Below are 7,097 nucleotides of genomic sequence, written 5' to 3'. Positions count from 1 at the left end.
CAGAACTAGACTGAGAGACCATTTAAAGGCCTTTGCAGGTGTTTTGGGTTATTTAGCTGATTAGAGTGTGGCACCAGGTGTCTTCAATATTGAACCTTTTCACAATATTCTAATCTTCTGAGATACTGAATTTGGGGTTTTCATTAGTTGTCAGTTATAATCATCAAAATTAAAAGAAATAAACACTTGAAATATATCAGTCTGTGTGGAATGAATGTATACATTATACACGTTTCACTTTTTGAATGGAATTACTGAAATAAATCAACTTTTTGATGATATTCTAATTTTATGACCAGCACCAGTAAATAAGCTTGCTTGCTTGCTTGTTAAAGGATGTTGGTGGTAGAGCAGCTGTCCTTGAGACTTTGTCAATTGGTTATTTTGTTTAACGTTTTATAGGTTCTGAGCTATTGGCATTTCTTTGAATATTTTTTTTTTTACTCTATAGTAATAATTTCCTATATTGTAACCTTGTGAAACGGAATGATTTTCATAGCAGGCCAGCTGTCCCTGACACTATAGCAATTGGTTATTTTTAACCAGAAAAGGAACCAGGCAAGCCTAGTTCAGCCGGCCCACAATTAATAATGATTAACGCTGTTGCCTTCACTGGATTCTAACCTGGGTCTACCTTTAAATACTTTTAACAATAATTATTTTATTCCATTGACATCCGCCTTTTTTTTGACAAATAGAACTCAGTACTTTAAGTTGACTAGCCAACTTCGCTAGCTACATAGCTGGCTGTAGGCCTATTTCGCAGACCATCTTTTCTCAGCGTCAGTTACTGTACTCCTGGTACTGTAAATCAGGAATTAGGAATGTGTACACGGTTTGGGCTTAGAGGTGTAATTAACTTTTGTTTTATGTGGGCTATACTGCTGTGTTGTTGTTTCCAATTATGCTAACGTTACAATGTCAATGATTCCTACCAGTGCCCATGATGATGTTGTAATTAATTAAACCCCCTAAAATGTTTAATTGATTAATATGTCAATCAACAGTTTAAAATGATTACTTATTAAAGAAGAGCCAGTGATCCATAAACACAACCCCATCCCCAACTACACCTATCACTGCAGCCCAAACGCCAGCGGTTATTAAAATATTTGTCTAATTTTTTTTAAGTTCCCTTTCATTACCATCCTATCCTTAATCACTTATTAGTTTCATGTATACAGTAATGGAGGAGAATGAGGATTTGGAAAGAGGAATGATGAGTCTATCACCATCTAAATGTACTGTTCATCTGAGGGAGGATTATATTTTTAAATCAACCACATCGAAATTAGTGATCGATTCAAAAATTAATATATGTATATATATATATATATATATATATATATATATATATATATATATATATATATATATATATATATATATATATATATATATATATATATATATATATATATATATATATATATACATTTGAAAAATATAAAATTAGTTACATTGTTGATATTTTGTACATTTCCAGTTGTTCAAAATTGTAACTGCACATTAATATGATTTGTGTACATATTTTTTGACAATTATAATGAAAGTTGATCTTACTGTTGCAAATTACTTCAATTAAACATTAACAATTTAAGCATTCTTGTTTTTATAATTCATGAACTCACTAAACACGGCAATCCTCATATATGTATATGTGTATGTATATATATATATATACAGTGCATTTTATTGCATGACATAAGTATTTAATACATCAGAAAAGCTGAACTTAATATTTGGTACAGAATCCTTTGTTTGCAATTACAGAGATCATATGTTTCCTGTAGTTTTTGACCAGGTTTGCACACACTGCAGCAGGGATTTTGGCCATCTCCTCCATACAGACCTTCTACAGACCATTCAGGTTTCGGGGCTGTCGCTGGGCAATACGGACTTTCAGCTCCCTCCAAAGATTTTCTATTGGGTTCAGGTATGGAGACTGGCTAGGCCACTCCAAGACCTTGAGATGCTTCTTACGGAGCCACTCCTTAGTTGCCCTGGCTGTGTGTTTCGGGTCGTTGTCATGCTGGAATACACTGACGATTTTGCAGGTTTTCCCACTTACAAAGCATGTAGAGATCTGTAATTTTTATCATAGGTACACTTTTTTTTTTTGCATTTTATTGCATGACATAAGTATTTGAGTTCAAACAGGTGCAATTAATACAGGTAAAGAGTGGAGAACAGGAGGGCTTCTTAAAGAAAAACTAACAGGTCTGTGAGAGCCGAAATTCTTACTGGTTGGTAGGTGATCAAATACTTATGTCATGCAATAAAAAGCAAACTAATTACTTAAAAATCATACAATGTGAGTTTCTGGATTTCTGTTTTGAGTACCTATGATAAAATTTACAGACTTCTACATGCTTTGTAAGTGGGAAAACCTGCAAAATAGGCAGTGTAATCATGTGCACGTTCAGGCAACTTTTATAACGTCATTAGGCCTTTCAGAGGCCCCCACATTTCTACGTCCTGAATATACTTGGGACGTAACTTTCGTCAGCTGACACCACAGGTACCTACAGATAACGTTTCACAAGGATGTAACTGTGACTTTGTGGAGACTAGAATAACGTTGAGGTTACATCCTGGAATGTAATTCCGTTAGCTCATTAATTTTATACTTGGTTAATATATGGGTAGATAAGGACTGTGCAACATTGCATACAGTTATGTAATCACAGTAAGACCAATATTGTATCGCTTGAATACTTCGTTAAAGTGCTATTGAGATTTGAAAATTGAATGTCTGTCGAATGTTGTATGACCAATTTAAAACTAACTTCACTGCAGTAGTCCTAGTTATCTTTACTCCCCTTACGAATGTTTCCAATTCCATACCAGTGTTAAGAACTGTTCTTTAATTACCCCCCCCCCATTTTTATTCAGCCACAGCGTATACTAGTAAAATGCTTTTATTTTTTAAGTGCAAAAAATACAGTATTTCACAATGAATGTGTACAAATAAACAGATGTACAATTGTTAAAGTAGCATAAACAAGTGAGACAAGAAAATGCTTGTATGTTCCCTCACAGCAATACAGCAACAGAACGTTGTCTAAAGTATACAAACAATTTAACAGGTTAACAAGGTATCAAGAAAATGTTATGTATATTAATTCAAATCAAATAAATATTGGGACACATTGCTAAAAACAGCAATGTAATTAAAGATAACTATTTGCACTAGTATAAGCACAAGTGCAAATGCTTGCTTGCAGGTTCCCACACAGCAATACAAGAATAGAAAGTTTTCAAAAGGACATTGGCAGCCAAACGTTTGGAATAATGTACAGATTTTAAGTAACAATAGAAAATAAATTGTCAATGTGAATAAAACCTTTACGCAATACTAACCTCACAGCAATGCACCAATAGAGAGGCTAAAAACAAATAGCAAAAAAAATTAAGTAATGGACAACAAAATAACTACACCCTATTAAATATATTAAAAACTACACTCACCTAAAGGATTATTAGGAACACCTGTTAAATTTCTCATTAATGCAATTATCTAATCAACCAATCACATGGCAGTTGCTTCAATGCATTTAGGGGTGTGGTCCTGGTCAAGACAATCTCCTGAACTCCAAACTGAATGTCAGAATGGGAAAGAAATGTGATTTAAGCAATTTTGAGCGTGGCATGGTTGTTGGTGCCAGACGGGCCGGTCTGAGTATTTCACAATCATTACTAGTGAATACAAAGAAATTCACAAGAAATCCCCATTTAAATGTATAAGAAAAATTCACAAAATTAGGAAACGAAAAGAAAAACTTCTCAGAGACTGTATCATTCATTTCAACATGAGCTCTAAAATAAGCTACAGCATGTTCCATTACAGCCTAAATTGATTGCAGAAATCACACTGTGGCTTTTTTAACACAGAACATAACACCTGAGGGTCACTACTAAATTATCACCATATCTGTACGCTGAAAGAGGGAAAACATCATTCAGCTCTTTCAGCTGCACCACACACAGAGAGGGGTTACTGCTGTCACAGATGAGTTCGAAAGATCTCAAATGCTCATGGTACCATGCAGTCATCTCTTTGCAAACAAACAGGTTCTCCGTGTTAAGTGCCACTATCTGTTTGATCTGCCTAAATGAAGGTAGGCCAGCACATGAACCAACAGCGACTATCATGTCAGCACAATCTCGAATTCCATCTACATAGACTGATGATGCAACAAGAACTGATGTAAGCTGAGGAACTCTCTGGCAGAAAACCTGTTGGACATTCTCAAAATCATTAGATAAAACTAGCTATTATGACTTGTTATTGCTACTCATCATTTAACAAAATTACTGTATTTTCCTCTAATTTAATTAGCTTTTGATTTGTTTTTAAATGTTATAAAACATTGTTTCAATGAAATTGGATGAAAAAATAGAAACACCTCTAAATGCTCCAATGCATTTAATTTTAAAGAAAAATGGCCAAACACAGCCAATCTTGTTATGACAAACTTAATATTAGGTCAACATCAACACATCCAACCTAAAATGATTAATCTGAAAAACAATTGTGTGTGTGTGTGTGTGTGTGTGTTGTCCGTGTGTGTTGTGTTTGTTGTCTGTGTCTGTGTTGTGTGTGTGTGTGTTGTCCGTGTCGTGTGTGTGTTGTGTTTGTGTGTGGGTGTTGTCTGTGATGTGTGTGTTTTTGGGTGTTGTCCGTGTGTGTGTTGTTTGTGTGGGTGTTATTCGTGTGTGTCTGTGTATTCCGTGTAGGTGTTGTGTTTGTTGTCCATGAGTGGGTGATGAATGTGTCACAAAGTTACAGGAAAAAAACATGGATGTCCTCAGAGATTAAAGTGGTAAATCCATAAACAAAACAGACTAGAAAACCCCACTCAAACGTACAAGAAAACACAAACAGGATCTGTTTCATCTGCCTAAATGAAGGGAGGCCAAAGCATGAACCAACAGACTATCATATCAGAACAATATCTAATTCCATCTACATAGACTGGTGAAGAACTGAAACAATAATGTCTTTTGTCTTTCTGCTACAACTCCTCTCAGTTTTAATTTTCAAAAAGTGACATCCTTCAGCACGCTTCCTACAGCGTTTAAGTGTGTGTAGGTGTGTCAGTGTTGTTTGTGGGTGTCTGCGTTTTACCTGTGTCTGTTCGTCCACTTGTTTTACAGAAAATAAAAAGGTTTACCCCACAGATAAGAAGAAAAAATGTAGTCAACAGCATCTTAAGTAGACTTGACATCTCTTTACATTGCAAGAGCAATACCTGTTGGATGAACTGAAATGTTAGCTTCATAGTCTTGGGGTAGTTAAGATGGAGTGCATACATGAGTCCAAACAGAATGCACATTGCTTTTGGCAGATCTTGAATGTTGTCCATCACGACTTCTCCCTCAATGATGATTTTCAACGAGGCTGGACTGAGATGCTGGGAAGATGTGAGCACAGCACCTTCACGCTCAATGAGAAGTATCCCAATGTCAAGGTCACGAAAAGAATCATCATCATCAGATTCCTAAATAAAGAAAAACAGAAGAGCACAATCATTACATTACATTTCTCATTTGAAAAACAACTTTAATCAATAGAGGAGTGTCATGGTGAAAAATAAACAATATTAAAGATTATAAGAAAGCAAGAGCTTACTTACAAAGGCTGCTTTGAAGAAGTTTGTGGGGTTGTCCCCAAGGATGATATGAAGCCCTCTGAGCACCTGTGTCCGGATCGCAGTTGGCTCTGTAGTCTTTTGGGAATTAAACACAAGTTAGATAGCTAAAATGAAAAACAAATAATGATCTCTAAGAAAGCTTAAACAAGCCAAGCAATGTTTGGATTGAATTATACAACTAATAGAGTAGCATTGTGATATGATGTTAATATAAAACCTGAGAAAAACAATGCCAAGTAAATAATGTGTACGGACTTACATTGGTCTGTTGTGAAATCTGTGTCAACAACTGTCCAACATTCCCTCTCTTGGATCAAAATAACTCGAGGAGACGAGGACTGTGCCGATCGGTGCTCTCATAGAATTCCTGCTTGAGGTTCTTGCCCGCAATCCTGCTGAACTCCATGAACACCTGAAAAATACAGAGAACAAAAAAAACAGAATTTAGATCAACTAAACTATACAAGGCATCTAAGCCATCTGCGAAGTAGTGCTATCCTGAAAAACATCCATGAATGTCCTTTTTATATGATTTGAAATGTTGATGTTTAAATGAAAAACATCATGCTCCAAATTAAAAATACCAATGTTTCCTTAAAGAGGACAAGAGAAATATACATCTAGACACATTATATAATAATAGAAAGATAATTATTTGTTATGTTCTCTTTCTTAAACATACTTGATCTTCAGTGAAAAGGGCAAGCCAGCGTTTCACCATCGTGCTTATGGCAGGTTCTGACTCCACTACCTCTTTTCTTCTCAGAGCAAACGTCTGATCCATCTTCTGTTTACAAGAGGTCCATTTGGGGTTCTCTTCTGCATTTCATCAACCAAGTCTTTACAGGCACCCTCCAGGGCTGCCTGATCAAATCCTTCCGGAAAGTTGGGCAAGTAGTTGATTTCACCTTTGTTTGCCTTCTTGATGCGCTTGTTAGCTGGTTGTCCTGCTGAATGCTTTCCCCGCTTACCTGCATTTACTGCAACATCAAGACATCCTGATTGCCTACGCTTAGTTCTATAATTAGCCATTTTATGCTTTAGACTATTTTTCCAACCACAACAGCGAGTGGTTGAGCCTCGCTCCTGGAGACAAGGGTGCTTGTATATCAGTGCTGTTGCAACACTTTTGAACTGAGCAGCAGTTGGGTATGCTGTGTAGCTATACATGCTCTCTGCCAATCTTTCAAGTATCTCGTGTTTTAGTTCTTTTGATACTTTAAGGTATGTACCCTCACTCATAAACAGTAGATCTGCTTGCCTAAGTCTATACTCTACATCAACAGAAAAGGTTGGGATATCCAAAAATTCTGGCCACTGTTTCTGTCGCTATCAAAAAATTTGTTTTTAAAATAAGTTGGTTTTTAGTTAGTTATATAATGCCCTAAAAACGGTGGTGTGACGTCGTGATTGACAGCTATCTGAGCCGAGGAGCCACTG

At 36.0% G+C, this 7,097-nt stretch overlaps 1 protein-coding gene across 1 annotated transcript in view; it reads right to left on the bottom strand.

Annotated features, from left to right (window-relative positions):
• Positions 1-4,758: 4,758 nt before the first annotated feature.
• ksr1a (kinase suppressor of ras 1a) overlaps positions 4,759-7,097 on the bottom strand; it is a 51,258-nt gene continuing 48,919 nt past the window's right edge. Inside the window, exons 22-24 of the transcript XR_002197017.3 lie at positions 5,917-6,069; positions 5,640-5,732; positions 4,759-5,504 (exon numbers count right to left, since the gene is read on the bottom strand). The gene's annotated coding sequence lies outside the window, so the exon portion shown is untranslated. The remainder of the gene's footprint in view (positions 5,505-5,639; positions 5,733-5,916; positions 6,070-7,097) is intronic.

This window comes from Esox lucius, chromosome 7 (genome assembly GCF_011004845.1).
Source record: "Esox lucius isolate fEsoLuc1 chromosome 7, fEsoLuc1.pri, whole genome shotgun sequence".
NCBI classification, from domain to species: domain Eukaryota; kingdom Metazoa; phylum Chordata; class Actinopteri; order Esociformes; family Esocidae; genus Esox; species Esox lucius.
Note: the sequence above shows the minus strand (reverse complement) of the source record. Positions and strands in the feature narration are given on the sequence as shown.